Consider the following 12,516-nt stretch of genomic DNA (forward strand, 5'->3'; position numbering starts at 1 on the left):
AGTGGTTCATAAGAATGCACTATTTGTAGTATTATAAATTACAGTGGAAAACCTTATAAATTAAAAAATATAGATGGTGTTATTTAGGTGAAACACTATATTTTAGATAAAAAAGATTGTTGTTTTTAGGTTATTTTGTTTCATCTTTTTACTTTCTGATATTTATAATTTGCCTCATTTACCTTCAAAATTCCTGTTCACATTCTTGGATAGTTTATGTTTTCTGGAGTTGATCTTTAGGATAACAGACAAAAGACATAATTTCATTTCCATACCACAGTTTAAAAATTAATTTGATCTAAAGGGAACTAAAATTTGGGTATCTATACAGAATATGACTGGAACAGGATAATACAATTTGATTAAAATTTCTGGTAAATAGAACTATGCAGTTCTAATTTCTTTTTTATCTTTGTCTTAATATCTTTCCAAAACTTAAATTATGTATGTTTAAAGTGACATTCCTTACTTCAGCAAATCAAGTATCTGATTTCTTCAGGAATTAAACTTAGCAGGTAATCTAAATTAATAGTATCCCATGACCGAGTAAGGTTTATTCTAGGAATGCAAGGATATTTTACAATTCGGAAATTTTGCCATCAAGAAGTTTTCAACATAATTCATTATTAAATAAGTGAAAAGTTACAAATCACATGATGTTATATAATATATGATAACATTGACATTTGATAAAAGTTAGTAGTCTTTCCTAGTTGAAGTTCTAAGTAAAATAGGAATAAGAAGAAATTAGCAAAACCTGTTAAAAATTAATTACCAAAATTTAAAGTAAATATTGTATTATGTATTGAAGTGCTGGAGCTATTTGCATTTAAATAAAAAGACAAGAAGAAAAAAAAAAAAAGACAAAGATGCCCACAACTATTTAGAGCCTTTATGCAGTGTAGATTTAGAGACTTTATACAGTGTAGTAAAATAAGAAAATAAATAAATTGAAAGAAGTGTTGGAAGAAAACAACTATTAAAGAATAGAGGAGCCAGGCTATTGTGGTTAAAAACTTCTGCTGCAGAAAGCAATTGGAAAAAAAAAACAAAACTTTTGTTCTCCAAACTACTAAGGATCATGCCAAGTGGTAGGCTCTCATGGTTGCTAACACAATAACTTTATGACCTCTAGAGAAGCTTATCCCAAATGGATATCCAGGATATGTAAATTAGTAATTTAAAGAAAGGCATTCCGTGGTCAGATAAGTTTGAGAAACTTTGAATGTTATATTCCCAGGCCAGTGATCCACAATAAACATTTAAATGGTTTGTATAGGGTTTAAAGAAACATCTGAACAATAGTTTGGATAAAGTTCTAATGCATGACATCACTTTACTGGGTATAAAGTGTAGTTTATTCCATTCTTTGAAAGAGCAAGTCTTCAGTTCCGTGCCCAGTCACTGATGTTCTAGTATATTGTACCTTTGAAAATGTGCTCCAGTTTCCTTTTACACTGTACAAATTGGGCTTTGTCCATACTTTTATATGAAGATCAGTGGGGTTTAACCATAGACCCCAATTATACATACTCTTTACCACCTTTTATTTATTTATTTGTTTATTTATTTATAGATTTATTTATTTTAGAGAGTGTGTCCATACACGGGGGGCGGGGCAGAGGGAGTGGGAGAGAGAGAATCTCAGACAGACTCTGCACTGAGTGTGGAGCCTGATGTGGGGCTTGATCTCACTGATTTCACCACCTGAGAATATGACCTGAGCTGAAATCAAGAGGTGGATGCTCAACTGACTGAGTCACCCAGGTGCCCCTCTTTACCACCTTTTAGAAAAATCTACCATTAATAAATTCAGATGGTTTGTAGTTAGAGTGACTTTCTTTTGGCCTTTGACTTTGAGGGTAGTAATTAGTAATGGGCTAAGCTGTGGGACATCAGCCCAGACACCTATTTCGATCAACAAATACAGTGTGCTCACTGTTTGCCAGGTACTCCTGGATATGATCTAAGTCTCTGCCTTCATGATGCTTACATTTCAGTGGAGGTGAGTGCTTGGAGACAGACAAGGTACAGATGCACTAATAAATTAATATAGTTTTATGTAGTAATAAGTGTTGAGAATAAAATAAAGTAAAGCAGAAGGGTAGAGAAAGAGAATGTAGAAGTGTCTATTGTATGTAGAGTAGTCAGAGAAAGCTTCTGAGGAGGTGACCTTTTAGTTGAGAATTACACGATGCACAGGAGGCAGCCCCAGCAGAGAGAGCCTTCCAGGCCAGAATGGCAGAATAATTCAAGACCTTAAGAAGGGAATGTATTAGAGCATATTGGAGGGGCAGAAAGTCTGGTTTTGTTGACATTTTGTAGGTTGATAGGAAAGGTAGGAATGACAGGAAGTGAATTTGGAGAGGAAGGCAGGGACTAGATCATATAAGGTATTGTAGTCTATGGTATAAAGGGTTAAGATTTTAATGTAATTATAAGGCCAGTCAATAAAGAGTCCTAAGTCTGCCCTATAGTATTATTGAAAATCAAAATCATAGGAATGCTCACTTTACAGGGTATTAAAATTTTCTAGTGACCTTGACATATTAAAGGCCATGAATGAACATCATACTCAATGGGGAGAAACTGAGAACTTTCCCTGTAAGGTCAGGAACAAGACAAGGATGTCCACTCTCACCACGTTTATTCAACATAGTACTGGAAGTCCTAGCCATAGCAATCAAACAAACAAACAAAAAGAAATAAAAGCATCCACATTGGTAAAGAAGAAGTAAAACTTTCACTATTTGCAGATGACATAATACTATATATAGAAAACCATAAAGATTCCACCAGAAAACTACCAGAACTGATAAATGAATTCAGTAAGGTCACAGGATACAAAATTAATGTATAGAAATCTGTTGCAGTGTCTGTACACTAATAATGAAGCAACAGAATGAGAAATTAAAGCAATCCTATTTACAATTAACCAAAAATAATAAAATACCTAGGAATAAACTTAACCAGAGGTGAAAGCCCTATAGTCTTTCTTTTTTAAGATTTTATTTTTAAGTAATCTCTTTACCCAGCGTAGGGCTTGAACTCACAACCCCATGATCAAGAGTTACACCCTCCACCAACTGAGCCAGGCAGGTGCCCTGACCTATATTTAAAACTATAAAACATTGTTGAAAGAAATTGAAGATGACACAAATGGAAAGACATTCCATGCTCATGGGTTGGAAAAACATACTATTAAAATGTTGAGACTACCTGGAGCAGTCTATACATTTAATGCAATTTCTATCAAAATACTAACAACATTTTTCACATAACTGTAACAAATAACTCTAAAACTTATATAGAACCACAAAAGACCCTGAATAGCCAAAGCAGTCTTGAAAAAGAAAAGCAAAGTGGGAGGCATCACAATTCCAGACTTCAGTTTATATTACAAAGCTGTAGTCATCAAAATAGTATGGCACTGGCACAAAAATAGACACCTAGATCAAGTCCCATGGGATTGAGTCCCATGTCGGGCTCCCTGCTCCGCAGGAGGCCTGCTTCTCCCTCTCCCACTCCCCCTGCTTGTGTTCCCCTCTCTCGCTGTGTTTCTCTCTGTCAAATAAATAAATAAAATCTTTAAAAAAAAAAAGAATCAACAAAACTAAAGGTAACCTACTGAATGGGAGAAGGTATTTGCAAATGACTTATCCAATAAAGGGTTGGTAATCCAAAATATATGAAGAACTTATACAACCTAACACCTAAAAAATGAATAATCCAGTTAAAAAATAGGCAGAAGACATGAACAGACATTTCTCCAAAGAAGACATCCAGGTAGCCAACAGACACATGAAAAGATGCTCAACATCACTTATCATCAGAGAAATGCAAATCAAAAACCACACTGTGGGGCGCCTGGGTGGCTCAGTTGGTTGAACATCTGACTCTTGGTTTTGGCTCAGGTCATGATCTCAGGGTCATGAAATCAAGCCCTGCATCGGGCTCCATGCTCAGAGCGGAGTCTGCTTGAGATTCTCTCTCTCCCTCTGCCCCTCCCCCTGCTCACACGTGCGCAGCAAGATAACGTTGTGGTAATAGCTAATAATAGCTAACACTCATTGTGCCAGCACCATGCAATACACTTAGTATGTGCTAAGCACTTTGTCTTACGTTCTCCTCACAGCGGTAGAGGCGGTAGTAATGTTATTACATGTTTCAAGTGAAGAAACTGGTCATGACTTTCCTAGGGACACATGATTCTAAGTGGTTGAGCCAGGATGTGAATCCACTGAGTCACATACTTTGTGAGTGGTTGTCACAAAGGTTATGGTGATTGATTACAGATGCATTCACAGATAGAAATCCCTTTTAGGTAAGGGAAGGGCACAAGAACTCGCCTCGTTAAGAATACTTGCAGTAGGGGCGCCTGGGTGGCTCAGTCGTTAAGCGTCTGCCTTCGGCTCAGGTCATGATCCCAGGGTCCTGGGATCGAGCCCCGCATCAGGCTCCCTGCTTAACGGGAAGCCTCCTTCTCTCTGTCCCACTCCCTCTGCTTGTGTTGCCTCTCTCACTGTCTCTCTCTCTGTCAGGCAAAAAAAAAAAACAAAAAAGAATACTTGCAGTATTCTCCATCATTGGAAGGACAAATTCCTTTCACTTGGAAGTCTCCAGTAGTGCACCCCAATGATGATGCTACCATATTATCTGACTGTGATGAAGATGATGAGAGGTCCTTTGCCAGTACAGGTGGTCTTTACCCTCTTTTACCTGTCCCCCCCCAGGGCAACCCTACTTGATTTTTGAGATCTAGAAGCACTCTGGCTGTGCTGGATGAGCACAGTCTGGCCAGAGACAGACTATATTTAGGTCTAAGGGTGTTTCCTCCGTCTTTCTTACCAGCTGGGAGTTGGTGTTGGGCTCCACTCCCCACGCCATTCCTAAGCAAAAACTAAACAAGGAGAACAGTGTACTGGGTTAAATACCTTTTATTTTAATATATTTTTTCTTGAAGTATGATGGATTTGATATATAACTTTGTTAAATAAAGAAATTTCATTCTATTTCTATCATAGATACTGAATTTTAATGCTTTTGTGGAATATTTGATATAATCTTGATTTTATCCTTCTGGCCCATTCATACAGAGAATTACATGAATACATTTCAGAATGTTAAACCATTTTTGCTTTTTTATAGTAAATCCTACTTCATCACTTTGTATTTTTGGGGGGTGGGGAGAGAGAGAGGAGGGGGGGAGGGGCAGGGGGAGAGGGAGAGAGAGAGAATCTCAGACAGGTTCCACTCCCAGGCTAGAGCCCCACGTGTGGCTCGATCTCACAACACTGAGATCATGACCTGAGCCAAAATCAAGAGTCAGACGCTTAACTGAATGAGCCACACACGTGCCCCGATCACTTTGTATTTTTTAAAAATATATTGCTCTATTTACAAAACTTATATTTTATTTAGGATTTTAATTTTATATTGACAAGTAAATGGGGACTTTTTGTTGTTGTATTGTTTTTTTATTAGGTTTTGGAATCAACATTATACTGGCTTCCTAAAATAAGGCAGCTTTCCCTCTTTTTTTATTACTTGGTATCCATGTCCAAGTTCATGAACATGGCTGTAAACAAAAAAATCTCATGGAACACCAAGGTCATCCAACAAGCTGAATTATAGTCCACACCCAGAGTTCTGATATAGAAGTTATTTTATAAGACTTATTTTATTTTTGACTACAATTTCTCAGATTTTTTTCTGAAAAAATAGATTTAACAAATTTAGAAGAAATATTAGAAGTGAGCAGGAGCAGTTTAGAAGAAAATGCTTTGATAAAAAATTTCAGGAAAATATCTGTTAAGTGTACTAATATTGTGCCTGGACTGAGTTCTCCCTTAAAAGAAAAGTGTGTGGACCTGGACATATGAACATAGGAGGTGGGAAGAGAGTTGAAAGAGCATAAGAATGTGATCTAGAGGCCCACAAATATAATTTGATATAGATCAGTTTGAATAAAATGTACGTAGAAGTCTTTTTCTGTAAAACTAAGGATGTACCTTTAATTGAAATATAAATATTTACAATTAGTGGCTATCTACTCTAGTGGGACAGGGGTAATGTATATATTATCTTTTTTTTTTTTCAGAGAAATGTAAGAATTGATTTATTTAATGATTGGTTACTTGATAATAAGGAATTATTAATTGGGGGATATGATATTGGTATTATAGTTGGCTTTTTATTTTAATTTTTAAAAAGATTTTATTTATTTATTAGAGAGAGAGAGAGTGAGCAAGAGAGAGCACAGACCAGGGAGGGAGAGGCAAAGGGAGAGGGAGAAGCAGACTCCCCACTGAGTGGGGAGCCCGGTATGGGGCTCAGTCCTAGGACCCTGGAATCATGACCTGAGCTGAAGGCAGACACTTAACTGACTGAGCCAGCTGGGCACCCCTGTAGTTGGCTTTTTAAAAATAAGTGTTTCTTTAAAAATTTTTATTTAAATTCAATTTAGTTTACATACAGTGTGTTATTAGTTTTAGGGGTAGAATTTAGTGATTCATCAGTTGCATGTAACACCCAGTGCTCATCACATCAAGTGCCCTCCTTAATGCCCATCACCCAATTACCTTATCCCCTCACCACCTCCCCTCCAGCAACCCTCAGTTTGTTCCCTGTAGTTAAGAGTCTCTTATGGTTTGTCTCCTTCTCTGTTTTTATCTTATTTTATGGATCAAAAGTTTCCATTGTTTAAAGTAGAAAACTAGGATCAAGAGTCATATTTTTGTAGTATATTTTTTTGTTTTTTTACTCTAAGATATTAGAGTAAAAAGTTTTAATTTTATTATTGGACAAACTCTGGGTTAACAGGATAAACAAAGTAAAATTGATGATACTTTTGATTATACTTCAGTGTAATTGTCAAACCAGTATTTTACCTTGTAACATTCTATAAGATATTTTAAATAGGTTTTAGGGGGGAAAAAAAAGCATAACCATGGTATATTGGTTACTTTCCATCACCCTGGGAAACTACATGAATTATTAGGAACAACTAGCATCTGATGAGGCATCATCAGAATTCTTAGGTCTGATATTATGAAGTTCGTCCTGGATTAAGAAATATTCCCATGGTTCAGTAATTAGTTCAGTTAGCACCTTTCGGCAGAATCTGCCTATATTTTTTGTGTGTCTCATAGCTCAGAGGGCCACTCTGCCTTTCAATGCGTTATCTCATACTCTTCATTGGTAAGCATGACAGAGAGGTAGATATCGACTGTACGTCTTATAAACTTTTTATTCTCTTGGAGATTTTATTAGAGGTTATTTAGGATTTAAATTAGGATAATTTCATCAGACTTCATCAAGCTCCTAATAGTAATATTCTCTTCTTCCCCAGTCTCCTTCTATCTCTTCCTCTTTCCCCTCATTTTGGGCAGCTGGAAAATAAGTATTTTGGATAATATGACCATGGTGTAGATAGCTTCCGGATGAAAGTTATTCATCTCAGCACCTCCTGTGTTACCATGGCGTTAGGTGTTTAGTGCTAGCTAACACACGTGTTTGTCAGGCTATGGCAATCAGCAGTGTAGGAGTAGAGAGGCAGTCCTGGCCAGGTCAGTACCAGCCATTCATGTAACTCCCACATATTATGAATAAGTTTAGATACAGTAGGAGTGAAGAACCAGATAGCACTTGTGAGAAACTCTTCCGTTGGAGGCGAAGGTGGCACTCACTGTTTTTGTTCTGGCCTCACGTATGTTCAGTTACATTATGATGTTTCCTTTGAGTGTGAGTTGGAGATGCTAGTGCCTTAACCTTTTGATTTTATGAGTTTCAATATGAAACACAAACCTGGGATCAGGCCAATTTAGGAATGAAATGAAAAGGAAGAGGGTAATAGGGAAATCTTTTTGTTTTTTCCAAGTTTACCAGAATGAAACATAGATAACAAGGCAGAGCTTAACTACGTTATGCTTGGAAGTAAATGTTAATTTAAACCAGATGGTAATGAAGATAAAAATGCTTACTTACTCAGTGGAAGTCAGTTCTACTTGTGAATTTCTATGATCTGATATGGAGCCACTTTATAATCTGTAGTGCACAGAGTGAGGGTACAAGTGATGCTGTGCTAGTGGGATCTGAGTCCTCGGTACAGATTTGTGCAAAGCACGTTCCAGTTCAGCACAGGCTCTGCCCGCAGGTACTGCTGAGTGAATCCGATGCTTCTGGTATGTATCTGGAGGGTTTCCTATTGCTTACTCAGGAATTTGTGTCTCAGAGGAATTTGTTTATATCTGTTGTGCCTACTTCTGCCTCTACGTGCAATTAATGACCAGGACAAAGCAGGAAAATAATGATATGCACAGACAGACATTTCACAGTGAGTTGCTGCAGAAAGAATAGACAGTATTAGATAAGAATAAAAAACACTGGGGAGATGACAAAACTTTCTAACATAGTGTCTCCTTCCACACCACAGTTGGGAGGGAGGACATATGGAAGAATAGGTAGGGCCGATGCTAATTAAAAAAAGGAGGAGGAATTGGTGGATGTCACAAAATAACCACAAGACCCATTTGTAAACACTTGTGAAAAATGGCTCCCAAGTACTGAACGAGTCTTTGAGGGTTAGACTCCTGCCATTAAGAAGTAGAGACTTAAAAAAAAAAAAATCGGAATGAGACCAATTTTTACTCCAGGGTGCAGTGGTCTGGGGAAAGTCAGGCTGCTCATGTCGTATTAAAAACGTTCACCAGCAATGCCTCAGGTAGGTACAGGGAGTATAGAGGAAGAGTTGCTAACACTGCTTGCTTGGAAGAATCAGGGAAAGCTTTATACTGGGGTTTTGAATATGTGTACAGTAGTCCCCCCTTATCCATGGGGAATATATCCCAAGACCCACAGTGGTTGCCTGAAACCGTGGATAGTACCAAACCCTATATGTACTATGTTTTTTCCTGTACATACTTAGCTATGATGAAGTTTAATTTATAAATCAGGCACAGTAAGAGGTTAACGACAGTAACGAATGATAAAATAGAACAATTATACCGTAATAAAAGTTATGTGAATGTGGTGTCTCTCTCTCTCAAAATATATTACTGTACTCACCCTTCTTCTTGTGATGATGCAAGATGATAAAATGCGTAAGTGGTATGATGTGAGGTGAATGACATAGGCTATTATTGACCTTCTGATGATATGTTAGGAGGAGAGGATCATTTGCTTTCAGACCAGGTTGACCATGAGTAACTGAAACCATGGAAAGTGAAACTGTCGATAAGGGAGGGATTACTGTATTGGGCATAAATTCTTTTTGTGGAAAAGTAGGGAAGTGAAGAGAGAGGAGATGGACTTGGAGAAGAATATAGGAAAGCCTTAATTTGGGCCCTCAAGAATGTTACCATATAGAATATGCAGTATATATAGTGATCTATGATTAGGTGGTTATCTATAAGCAAAAAACATAATTTCATATTTAGAGTTTATTTTGTACAATGTGAAATGAGTATTTAGAGACATTAGTACCTAGTCCATTTAGTTTTCTTTAGGAAAAAAAAAGTATTTCCAACTCTTGATTTTGGCTCAGGTCATGGTCTTGGGGTTGTGGGATTGAGCCCTGTGTAGGGCTCCATGCTTATCATGGAACCTGCTTGGGATTCTCTCTCTTCCTCTCCCTCTGCCCTTTTCCCCTGCTCTCTTTCTCTCTCTCAAATAAATAAAATCTTAAAAAAAATAAAGGATTCATGGCAAGCATAGAAACCTGTAATTTGTAAGAGCACAAGCACACAGAGGGAGAGGGAACAGGAGAGGGAAAGCAGACTCCCTGCTGAGCAGGGATTTTCCCCCCCCGCCCCCCACCAATCCCAGGACCCTGGGATCATGAAGTGAGCTGAAGGCAGGCGCTTAACTGACTGAGCCACCCAGGCACCCGTGGTTTGATCTTATTTCTTCTAAAGGAGGAAAGGAAAGGGAAGGGAGGGAAGGAGGGAAGGAAGGAAACACCAAAAAAAAAAAAAAAAAAAGGCAATAAAGAGACAATTTGGGAGATAATTTGGGAAATTTGGATATTAGGTGATATCACAGATTGCAAAAATGGCCACAGTTCTTCATCTTTCCTTGTACCCATGCCCTTGGCAATGTGACTTTGCAGCTACTCCCACTAATGTTTCCCCACCTCATAAATGTGGGCTGACCAACAGAAGGTGGCAGAAATGATGGTGTGCCATTTATGAGCATAGGCTACTTAAGAGTTCTTGTGTGTTTGTACCTTCTTGGAACCATAGCATTGGTTTGTACCTTCTTGGAACCATCTGATCAAGCTCTGGCTAATCTACTAGAGAGTGAAAGACCCGGATGAGGAGAATTCAGTTTTCCCAGTTGAGGCCATCCTAGCTTATAGTCAGACAGCTTCCAAATTTGTGAGAGACCCTAATGTAGATTAGCAAAACTGACCACAGACCCATGAGTTAACCCGCTAGGACAAAGCCACCCACCTGACTGGTGGACTCATAAGCAATAACATATGCCTATCGTTTTAAGCCATTAAATTTCGGAAATGTTTTGTTATGCATCAGTTGTTAACTGATACAGATGATGTTATTGAATCGTGTAATGTAGAATCAGGTTATATAGAAGAATGTCTTTGTTCTTAGAAGATACCAGCTGGTAAATTTAGGTGTAAAGTATCATGTGATAATGCAACTTACTTTAAAATGGTGTAATGAGAATAAAGTATGCCTGTGTGTATGGTATGTGTATATGTATATATATGTGGGTATACATATATATGGAAAGTGAGAGATTGAGAATACAGATGTGACAAAATGTTATGGTATATGGATGGTGTCCATTGGAAAGGATATATGGTCTTTATTGTACTGCTCTTTTAACTTGCTTGTAGCTTTGAAGCTTTTCAAAATAAAAGTTAGGATCTTCTTAATATTGGCTTATTTGGATGTTGTCCTGTTAAAAGGTGGAGGAGGGACAGTAAAGTGTCCTCCACACTGAGAAGGCACTTTGAGACTGAAAAAACAAAGCAAGCCACTTCATATCATTTACACAGAGATTTATTTAGGGTAACTTACTGACAGGGGAGATCAGACGGATGGCAGTCCAGTTGCTATGCAGCTATTCTCTGCAAAGCCTGGACCTTAATCCACAGATTTTATTGTGTTGTGGTGAGGTCAAAGGGTAGTTATCTAAAGCGTCGCCATTTGTGTGCCAGAGGGAAAGGAGAGGAAGAAACTATGTTATCTCTACTAGTTATCTAAACAACTTTAGGGAAGATCAGAATAAGCTTCCTGCATTCCAGCCAGGGCACACATTAACTTCCCAGGGTCCTGGGACAAGTTGGGCCAAAGATGGAGTCAGTGTTGTCAGCAGTCTTACATATCTAGTTGCATTCTACTTTGATCAAGTTTTTTCTTGGATAGTTTTTCAGTATATTTTAAGTTTCGACATATCAGTGCTGACTTAGATTGTGGAGGACCTATTATTCAGATTGTCTTCATTGGATTATATGTGGCAGGATTTCCTAAGTGTGTTCTTGGGAATGTTAGTACCTGTAGAGTGTCCATGGAGAAAGAGTTCCTTAGTCCTCTACTTGGAGAGTCACAGTGCCAAAGACTAAGTATGTTAAAGATCCTGAGAACTATATTAAAAAAAGAAATCAGCATTTTCTAGCTGTATTGATATAACTCCATCTTTCTCCCACTGCCAACAACACCTATTACACTCTGGGGGTTTGGTGTTTCAGGAGTACACTTTGGGAAATGAAGATTGCCCCTAGTTAATGCTTTTCTCTTGGTGGAATTCAGTATAATAAATATTTTTATTTGGTTGCAGCTATATCAATTAAAATTTTTGGCAAATTTTGGGATGGCATAATAGAAAGAGCATGCACTTTCCAGACTCAGAGCAACTTGGGTACTCCACCCCTTGTCATGACCTGGGACTAGTAATTTACCACTGAATCTCAGATTCCTATAAAATGGGGTAATACTTGATTCACAGGATTGTAATCTAGATTTAATGTATAAAGCCTTGTGCATAGTTGGCGTTGATGTGTAGGAGTAGCTTTGGAATCGTTTGAATTGGATTGAAGATGGTATGATTTTCAGTCTTTAGTTTTTCTTAGTTTCTCTCACATCTTGATGAGCATCTCCCTTTTGAGAGCATGTGTGTGTGGGGCATGTTGGATCTCACAGGCCTTTGCTGGAAGGCTGCTAGACAGATTTCACTTAATTTTTATAATCAACAACATGTGTAAATATAATTATAAAATTCTCTAAGAAGCAGTGATTCACATAAATGGATCCCAGAAAAGTAAACTTTTCTGTAACTCAAAGTATTTTTTTCTATTTTACTATTTTTTTGGGGGGAAACTTAAAAAATACACTAGCTTTATATATTATTAATAAGTGTTTTGAATATAATTTAACATCTTTGTAATGTATAAATTATTACAGTGTGGTATAAAATGCCTCACAAAGTCTTAGCATATGTAGTCCCATCTACAGCTTTTAGAGTTCTTGACTGTTACTTTCATTTTTCGGTTTT

At 37.6% G+C, this 12,516-nt stretch overlaps 1 protein-coding gene across 2 annotated transcripts in view; it reads left to right on the forward strand.

The window, feature by feature from the left end:
• The window catches only part of WDR70 (WD repeat domain 70), a 305,434-nt gene that overhangs the window by 111,567 nt on the left and 181,351 nt on the right, over positions 1-12,516 (forward strand). The window lies entirely within an intron of this gene.

The sequence above is a fragment of the Halichoerus grypus genome, chromosome 2 (genome assembly GCF_964656455.1).
Source record: "Halichoerus grypus chromosome 2, mHalGry1.hap1.1, whole genome shotgun sequence".
NCBI classification, from domain to species: domain Eukaryota; kingdom Metazoa; phylum Chordata; class Mammalia; order Carnivora; family Phocidae; genus Halichoerus; species Halichoerus grypus.